The 10,067-nt window shown below is 46.8% G+C and overlaps 1 long non-coding RNA gene across 1 annotated transcript; it reads left to right on the plus strand.

Moving 5' to 3' along the window:
* Nucleotides 1-7,001: 7,001 nt before the first annotated feature.
* LOC127300970 (uncharacterized) lies at nucleotides 7,002-8,754 on the plus strand. The gene is made up of 2 exons (XR_011748811.1): nucleotides 7,002-7,223; nucleotides 8,519-8,754. It is a non-coding gene; the product is annotated as an uncharacterized lncRNA (long non-coding RNA).
* Nucleotides 8,755-10,067: the final 1,313 nt, after the last annotated feature.

Here is a 10,067-nt window from a genome sequence, read left to right on the forward strand (position 1 = left end):
AAATGTGAGGAATTTAAATCTATGAGGTGTAGCACCTCATTTAAATCATTTTCTCAAGTATTATGAAGTAATGTGATGACCTCTACTGCCAAGACTCATATTTGCTCACTTGTGGAATTTAAATCAAAATAGCTTTTTAATTTACAATGGTTGTTTAAATCACATGAGATGATGAATCTCATTTAAATCATTTTTCTCAAATGATAAGTGTGAAGTGTTGACCTTCGTCAACATGTGATCATCCATATTTATTTGAGAAGATTAAATCTTAAGAAGATTCAATGAGAGGAAATTATTCTCCTAATATTAAATAAGGAAACCCTAGCTTAATTTGTGAATAAATGTAAGTAGTGATGCTAGATCAAATGTGTGAGCCAATAAGGCTAATTAAGACTACTTAAGTGTTGTTTGGTGATTGTATCCTCGTATTCGCTTATAGACGCTAGTACCGGAGACTATCAAGAGGAAGAGGTCTTCTACCAAGAGGAAGAGCAAGAAAACTTTGATCACCTCACCAATCAAGGCAAGCTATTACCAATGCAAGCTAGACTAATGCAAACTATTTTGGTTGCAAGTTTCTATTCTTGCAAAGTGCAAAGCTCTACAAGAGCAAGGCACCATTACATTTTACTTTATGAACCTATCCCAAGTTTTTACTTTACAAGCTTTATTTGAATTTTATTTATCAAAGTTACTTTTTGATTTATGATTTACTTGGTTGAACTATAGAGTAGTACAAGAGAATCACACTTAGCCTAGCAAGCTCCAAGATACTTAGCACCCCTCATAACTAGTTGCTAGTGCTCAATATTAAAAGTGACTACTCAATTTGGGAACTTGTGAATTGAAATGATTTGGAAAACCTTGGAATGATGAGTCATTCTATTGAGAGATTTTTGTAACGGCCCAGGGTAGTACCCCTATTAGATTTTGGTTGTTCTTTTCTTTTGTGCATCATCATGCATCATGCATCATATCATCCATGTTTTACAAATAAAATTATTTTATAAACACTATATTATTCTGTTTCCCCTCTCATATGGTTTAATAAACCTCCCCTCCCTTTTTCTTTTAACAAAACCCAAACCCTAACTTTTCTCCCTCTCTTCCTTTCAGCCCAACCCATCTCTTCTTTTTTTCCTTTCTCTCTATCCGAGTAGCCCAGCCCAGCAGGCCTTTTTCTCCTTCCACTCGGCGGCCCACTTCTTCTCCCTCTCCCTGGCATACCTGTTCGTCGATTGATTCGGTCTCCTCCCCGTTCCTTTTTTTCCCTCACGCTCTTCACGCCACCGCCCTGGACAACGACAGCAGCGCAGTGGTCCTCCTCCCCGCCTCCACGCCGGGCGCGTGAGTCTACCCCGTCTCTGCTTTATCTCTGGACGTGGAGGCCGCTCCTCCACGCAACCCCAATCTCACCCGCTCCCTTCTTTTCCCCTCCTCCAAGCAGAGCACCGAAGGAGAGGGTTTTCCTCTCAGACTCTGTTGTTTCCTTGATCGTCCCGCCGTCTACGACCACCCCGAGCTGCGCCGCTACCACCACGAGCTCCGCCTCTCTCTCCTCGTTCTACTCGTACCCTCAACCGAGCCGGGGGCTGCTCCAATCCACGCCGGCGACCTCGTCTCTTCTCCGACCCCGACAGTCTTCTCCGTCGATTCCAGGCGTTTTGGCCCTCCTCTGACCTACCTGAGCACGGTTATGTCTTCGCGGTGAGTAGGCGCGTCTCAACAACCTTTTTCTGGCCCTCCTTCTCTCTGGTTTGGTTTACCCCGGTGGTGACCGCGCCCGTACCTCGCAGATGTTCGTCTCTGGCATGGTTTCGTGGTCCCCTTCGACCGGCTCCACCACCATCAGGTTCGGCGCATCACGGCGTATCCCAGGAGCCCACGCCCGCGTCCCGGTTCGCTTGGAGGCGCCACCCCCGTGCTCGACCTGGTGCCTCCTCCGCACGGATCTCGCCGCCCCTGACCTCCTTCGTCGTCCCCGAGCCATCCTCCTTGCCGTCCTTCCTCCGGTGAGCCTCACCGCCCCCTTTCCTCCTCTTTTAATCTCGCGTGCGCCCCCAATTTTTGTTCGCCGTCGCTGTTCGTTCGCAGACGCGCGTCGTTGATTCCTTCCTCTCTTCAGTTTCGTCAGAAACTAACAGTAGCAGCACAAGGTCGCCACGTCGTCCGCCACGCTGGCGCCACTTCCTCTTCGACGACCCCACCCGTCATCCTCTCCGGCTCAGATCCCTCCGGTGAGAAAACACCCTGAGATCCAGATCTAATCCAGTTTTGCACATGACCCCCTGCATCTTATTCTTTTTAACCCGCGCTCCCTAACCCGACACCTTTTATGCATAACCCCTGGAAGTTTAGTAAAGCAACCCGGGGTCCCTCCCCTGGTCAGACTTTGTTTCCAGGTCCTTTTCGTATTAAATAAAATCTGATTAACTATTTTAAATTAACAAAACCCTAATCTATCAATATGTTTTGAATGGTAACTCGAAATAAAACGTTTTCGATATGAATTTTGATCAGAAAAATGTGAAGAACATGATTATGCCATCCATTCATCTGTTTGCATCTCGCATCATGACGCGCGTTGATAGTTGTGCATGTTCACCTCACATATATGCGGAGTATTTTGGATTTCCACCTAAGGTTTTCCCCGCTACGTTTAATATTGAGTAGCGAACCCCTGCCATGTTATGCCATGATATTCAACCCTTAACTTTGCCGGTAGAAAATGCAACTCCAACATAATTTGCTTGTCCGGGATTCCGATCCCGCTTAAATTGGATAAGTGCATCGCATCATACATGCCATGTCATGCATATCATCTTAATCATGCTGGATCTTCTTTATCCGTAGTAGTAAGACTTGCATATGTTGTGTGTACCAGCATTTGCTTCTTCTCGGATAGGATCGCAAAGTGGTGATGTGAGATATGACGAGTTCTCCGACAAGTTCTTCTGCAGCTTTCCACAGGCGAGCCCCCTCTCTTCACCTATTTTACTCTCTCCCTCGCATTGCTATCCCTATGTTGCGATTCTTTATCGAGTCACGTGTCCTATTCCACTTGTTTACCATAATACTCCTATATGTATCATTCCTTACCCATAGCCGTTGATTGATGTTTGAGCCTTGCGAGTCGTAGGCGTGTTTAGGCTCTGTTGTTATCTCGATCTGATATCGGGAATTTTGGGTTATTGGGAGGTTATCACATGCTATATCAGTTGTTGGAGATACACATGCTTTACTTATTTGTTAACAACTAAAATTGTAAGCAGAGGCATCTGTGAGCCCCTTTGCGAAAGCATCGGAACTTTGACTCGCTAATGTCCCCTAGGACCCGAGTTCTTGTTATCTGTTCCGAGATTGAGCGCTCTACCCATGCGTGGGGACGATTATTGGGACCCCCCTCACCCATTACCTTTTCTCAAGTCAGTTGAAAAGGGGGCCACAACCTTGGTTTTATTTGGCGCATGCATGTTTATATATTGTTGCCTTCGGGTGTTTACTTCCTGTTGCCTTCGGGTGTTTATTTTCTGTACTGTACCCCGCGGAACGTTTAGCGAAGCGTGTGGTTTGCACGCCTAGCCGTTAACGCAAACCCTGAGTCCGCTTCGGAGTACGGCCGGGTTTCGTTACGGGTAGCTTAGTCGGGTGGCCCCCCTAGACTTTCTTGTTGAACTGGGAACGGTCTTGTTGTGAGACATCCACCTATCTTAAGTGGGTCGAGCATGCGTATGGTTACATTTGGGCAACCCCTGCAGGGTGTACATCTTATCGATAAGCCGTGTCCGCGGTTATGGACGACTTGGAATTGTATAGCTTGATCATAGAACAACTTACACCTTATACTTGTTGTTAATAATCTGATAATAACTTGCGTAGTAATATAGCATTACTACAACCGATACCTAATAAAACTTGTCCACCGTTGAGTGCCTTTTACATTGCCTCTTCGCAATTGTTGGAGGGGATATGTGTAATCGGCTGGGTTATGTTTGTGTAGTATTTTATCTATCACCTTGTGCGCTCTCTTATCTTATCTGATTAGACGGATGTTGTAGCGTGTCTCTACTGGTTATAGTTTTGCTGCCGCTAAACCTACCATATAGCCCCCGGCGATATATATATTATACTCGCCCGGCGAGCATAGCCATTTCTAGTCTCGCTAAGTACGTGCCGGAGTTCATTCCTTGGTACTTACTCTCGCCTTTTCCCCTTTCTCTTTTGCTTCCTCCCTCTTGTCGGCAACCGATGGCCCGACTTTGACAGGTACAAGATGATGACGTTAGCAAGGTTACCCTTCCGGCTTGGCCTGGGCAGGGTTATGGATGCCACTGGTTATCTTCAGGACTCTTAGTCCAATTTGTATCTTGTCCGTACCCGGACGTATTCGATCTTCTGTATGATTTGGATCTTTGTATTGTATATTTGTATCTTGACTCGTTGGAGTCGTTGTTGTAATATATGTATCTTGTGGGCTCTATTGTAATCCTGTTGTAATGTTACCGCTCGTGTTAATTCCTCTGGCATCACGTGTGTGATTCTTCGCGCACGTCGTGTCGGAGGGCGTCTCTGAATCGATATCGTGCGGATTTCGGCGGGATCGCTGGAATCCTCATGGTACCGGTTCCGAGGCATCACAAGTTGGTATCAGAGCTCAGGTTGCGGTACCCCACTAGTCCAGCCTGTAGGATAGCCTTGCCAATGGTCGTTGAGTTTAGAGTGTCAAAACTATTTTCTAAAATTCGTTCGATAGATCTGATTAGTTCTGATTTTTCTCCTTACCTCTATTCTTTCTCTTCTTATCTTTGCGAGTTTTGAGTCTTCTCTCTTATCTGAGTTTTCTCGAGTCTCAGGTTCCGACGTGGGTTGGACGATCTTTGCCTCACCTATTAGGTCCGATCTTCGGAGTATTCCGACAGAGGCGTATCATCAACACCGGAACAACGACTTCTTGTTAGTGGTGTCGCCGATCTACGTGGAGCAAGAATTCTTGTTAGTGGTGTCGAGAAGATCAACACTTCGCCAGAAGAAGGTTCCACCTCGAGGTCGGGTGATTGTCAACATGGTACAAGAAGACTCGATAGTTTAACCAACTTCCCCTTGGCTTGACATGGAACCTCGGGGCGAGGTTCCTTGTTAGTGGTGTCGATTGTAACGGCCCAGGGTAGTACCCCTATTAGATTTTGGTTGTTCTTTTCTTTTGTGCATCATCATGCATCATGCATCATATCATCCATGTTTTACAAATAAAATTATTTTATAAACACTATATTATTTTGTTTCCCCTCTCATATGGTTTAAAAAACCTCCCCTCCCTTTTTCTTTTAACAAAACCCAAACCCTAACTTTTCTCCCTCTCTTCCTTTCAGCCCAACCCATCTCTTCTTTTTTTCCTTTCTCTCTATCCGAGCAGCCCAGCCCAGCAGGCCTTTTTCTCCTTCCACTCGGCGGCCCACTTCTTCTCCCTCTCTCTGGCGTACCTGTTCGTCGATTGATTCGGTCTCCTCCCCGTTCCTTTTTTTCCCTCACGCTCTTCACGCCACTGGCCTGGACAACGACAGCAGCGCAGTGGTCCTCCTCCCTGCCTCCACGCCGGGCGCGTGAGTCTACCCCGTCTCTGCTTTATCTCTGGACGTGGAGGCCGCTCCTCCACGCAACCCCAATCTCACCCGCTCCCTTCTTTCCCCTCCTCCAAGCAGAGCACCGAAGGAGAGGGTTTTCCTCTCAGGCTCTGTTGTTTCCTTGATCGTCCCGTCGTCTGCGACCACCCCGAGCTGCGCCGCTACCACCACGAGCTCCGCCTCTCTCTCCTCGTTCTACTCGTACCCTCAACCGAGCCGGGGGCCGCTCCAATCCACGCCGGCGACCTCGTCTCTTCTCCGACCCCGACAGTCTTCTCCGTCGATTCCAGGCGTTTTGGCCCTCCTCTGACCTACCTGAGCACGGTTATGTCTTCGCGGTGAGTAGGCGCGTCTCAACAACCTTTTTCTGGCCCTCCTTCTCTCTGGTTTGGTTTACCCCGGTGGTGACCGCGCCCGTACCTCGCAGATGTTCGTCGCTGGCATGGTTTCGTGGTCCCCTTCGACCGGCGCCACCACCATCAGGTTCGGCGCATCACGGCGTATCCCAGGAGCCCACGCCCGTGTCCCGGTTCGCTTGGAGGCGCCACCCCCGTGCTCGACCTGGTGCCTCCTCTGCCACGGATCTCGCCGCCCCTGACCTCCTTCGTCATCCCCGAGCCATCCTCCTCGCCGTCCTTCCTCCGGTGAGCCTCACCGCCCCCTTTCCTCCTCTTTTAATCTCGCGTGCGCCCCCAATTTTTGGTCGCCGTCGCTATTCGTTCGCAGACGCGCGTCGTTGATTCCCTCCTCTCTTCAGTTTCGTCAGAAACTAACAGCAGCAGCACAAGGTCGCCACGTCGTCCGCCACGCTAGCGCCACGTCCTCTTCGACGACCCCACCCGTCATCCTCTCCGGCTCAGATCCCTCCGGTGAGAAAACACCCTGAGATCCAGATCTAATCCAGTTTTGCACATGACACCCTGCATCTTATTCTTTTTAACCCGCGCTCCCTGACGCGACACCTTTTATGCATAACCCCTGGAAGTTTAGTAAAGCAACCCGGGGTCCCTCCCCTGGTCAGACTTTGTTTCCAGGTCCTTTTCGTATTAAATAAAATCTGATTAACTATTTTAAATTAACAAAACCCTAAACTATCAATATCTTTTGAATGGTAACTCGAAATAAAACGTTTTCTATATCAATTTTGATCAGAAAAATGTGAAGAACATGATTATGCCATCCATTCATCTGTTTGCATCTCGCATCATGACGCGCGTTGATAGTTGTGCATGTTCACCTCACATATATGCGGAGTATTTTGGATTTCCACCTAAGGTTTTCCCTGCTCCGTTTAATATTGAGTAGCGAACCCCTGCCATGTTATGCCATGATATTCAACCCTTAACTTTGCCGGTAGAAAATGCAACTCCAACATAATTTGCTTGTCCGGGATTCCGATCCCGCTTAAATTGGATAAGTGCATCGCATCATACATGCCATGTCATGCATATCATCTTGATCATGCTGGATCTTCTTTATTCGTAGTAGTAAGACTTGCATATGTTGTGTGTACCAGCATTTGCTTCTTCTCGGATAGGATCGCGAAGTGGTGATGTGAGATACGACGAGTTCTCCGACAAGTTCTTCTGCAGCTTTCCACAGGCGAGCCCCCTCTCTTCACCTATTTTACTCTCTCCCTCGCATTGCTATCCCTATGTTGCGATTCTTTATCGAATCACGTGTCCTATTCCACTTGTTTACCATAATACTCCTATATGTATCATTCCTTACCCATAGCGGTTGCTTGATGTTTGAGCCTTGCGAGTCGTAGGCGTGTTTAGGCTCTGTTGTTATCTCGATCTGATATCGGGAATTTTGGGTTATTGGGAGGTTATCACATGCTATATCAGTTGTTGGAGATACACATGCTTTACTTATTTGTTAACAACTAAAATTGTAAGCAGAGGCATCTGTGAGCCCCTTTGCGAAAGCATCGAAACTTTGACTCGCTAATGTCCCCTAGGACCCGAGTTCTTGTTATCTGTTCCGAGATTGAGAGCTCTACCCATGCGTGGGGACGATTATTGGGACCCCCCTCACCCATTACCTTTTCTCAAGTCAGTTGAAAAGGGGGCCACAACCTTGGTTTTATTTGGCGCATGCATGTTTATATATTGTTGCCTTCGGGTGTTTACTTCCTGTTGCCTTCGGGTGTTTATATTCTGTACTGTACCCCGCGGAACGTTTAGCGAAGTGTGTGGTTTGCACGCCTAGCCGTTAACGCAAACCCTGAGTCCGCTTCGGAGTACGGCCGGACTTCGTTACGGGTAGCTTAGTCGGGTGGCCCCCCTAGACTTTCTTGTTGAACTGGGAACGGTCTTGTTGTGAGACATCCACCTGTCGTAAGTGGGTCGAGCATGCGTATGGTTACATTTGGGCAACCCCTGCAGGGTGTACATCTTATCGATAAGCCGTGTCCGCGGTTATGGACGACTTGGAATTGTATAGCTTGATCATAGAACAACTTACACCTTATACTTGTTGTTAATAATCTGATAATAACTTGCGTAGTAATATAGCATTACTACAACCGATACCTAATAAAACTTGTCCACCGTTGAGTGCCTTTTACATTGCCTCTTCGCAATTGTTGGAGGGGATATGTGTAATCGGCTGGGTTATGTTTGTGTAGTATTTTATCTGTCACCTTGTGCGCTCTCTTATCTTATCTGATTAGACGGATGTTGTAGCGTGTCTCTACTGGTTATAGTTTTGCTGCCGCTAAACCTACCATCTAGCCCCGGCGATATATATATTATACTCGCCCGGCGAGCATAGACATTTCTAGTCTCGCTAAGTACGTGCCGGAGTTCGTTCCTTGGTACTTACTCTCGCCTTTTCCCCTTTCTCTTTTGCTTCCTCCCTCTTGTCGTCAACCGATGGCCCGACTTTGACAGGTACAAGATGACGACGTTAGCAAGGTTACCCTTCCGGCTTGGCCTGGGCAGGGTTATGGACGCCACTGGTTATCTTCAGGACTCTTAGTCCAATTTGTATCTTGTCCGTACCCGGACGTATTCGATCTTCTGTATGATTTGGATCTTTGTATTGTATATTTGTATCTTGACTCGTTGGAGTCGTTGTTGTAATATATGTATCTTGTGGGCTCTATTGTAATCCTGTTGTAATGTTACCGCTCGTGTTAATTCCTCTGGCATCACGTGTGTGATTCTTCGCGCACGTCATGTCGGAGGGCGTCTCTGAATCGATATCGTGCGGATTTCGGCGGGATCGCTGGAATCCTCATGGTACCGGTTCCGAGGCGTCACAAGTTTGAAGGTGAATATGACTGGTGAATGACTTGGTGAATTTTTCCAAAACTGATGGTTGGGTTCGGATGCGATACCATTCCAATTTTAGAAGTACCCCCACAATACCTGAATCTGGGTAAGGCTTAGCTGGAAACTTATGTATTTTAGTATGGGTTCCCTCTGAACAAGCGTCATAGGGGTTATGCTGAGGCTGCCTCCGTTACTGGTGAAGTGATGTGAAATAACGTGAAATGAGGTGAATGTCCGGCCCAAGCCCTGTGCAGTTCCCAGGCTGACGGTGTGTCTTCACTGGGAGGCCAAGCTCATGGGGAGAGGTGCCTATACTAGAGTATGTAAATGAAAGGTTAGGATTGGTAGTTCGCGTACTGCGTATGATAAATCAGGGCCAGTTACCCCTGACGAACTATTGCAATTGTTGTGGCACAAGTGTACAACCTCTGCAGAGTTAAACCTATTCGAATAGCCGCGTCCGCGGTTATTGACAGTTGGAAAGGCCATACTGTTCCGTCATCAGAATTTTTCTAAAAATATGAATGGTGACTTGTGATTTGAATTGAAAGGTTACTTTGACTTTGAATCACCACTGAGTTGTGGGAATGACACTAATGTTCCCACTTGAGTTAGTTAATTGAAGAGGCTTTGATTATTAAAAGTGCTTATGAAATAAAACTGGCTTTTATGCAAATGAAACTAGAGCTTAGAACCCCCTTACTATAGTTGATAGTATTTACCTTAGTATTAGTTTGCGAGTACTTTAAAGTACTCATGGCTGTGTCCCTGGCTATTCAAATGGCTAGACTATGAAGACGAGTACCAGAACCCGGAAGAAGGACAGCAGGATGTCTATGACAACTAGGATCACTCCTGACGTCAACAGTTGCCTGTGGAATAGATGGACTACTACTACGCTACTTTCGCTTCCGCTATGTGTTATGTAATGGATCAATAGAACTTCTATTATTGTAATGAGACTGGATCATGTGATCCTTTATTTGTAAGACGATTATGGTATGTAATGAATGATGTGTTGTGATATCAATCTATTATGTCTCGCAAAAACGATATTCCTGGGATTGCGAGGAATGGCATAATAGGCATCTGGACTTAAAAATCTGGGTGTTGACAAGTTGGTATCAGAGCCATTGTTGACCTTAGGAGACCCTAGTTAGAATGG

This window comes from Lolium perenne, chromosome 7 (assembly GCF_019359855.2).
Source record: "Lolium perenne isolate Kyuss_39 chromosome 7, Kyuss_2.0, whole genome shotgun sequence".
In the NCBI taxonomy this organism is placed as follows: domain Eukaryota; kingdom Viridiplantae; phylum Streptophyta; class Magnoliopsida; order Poales; family Poaceae; genus Lolium; species Lolium perenne.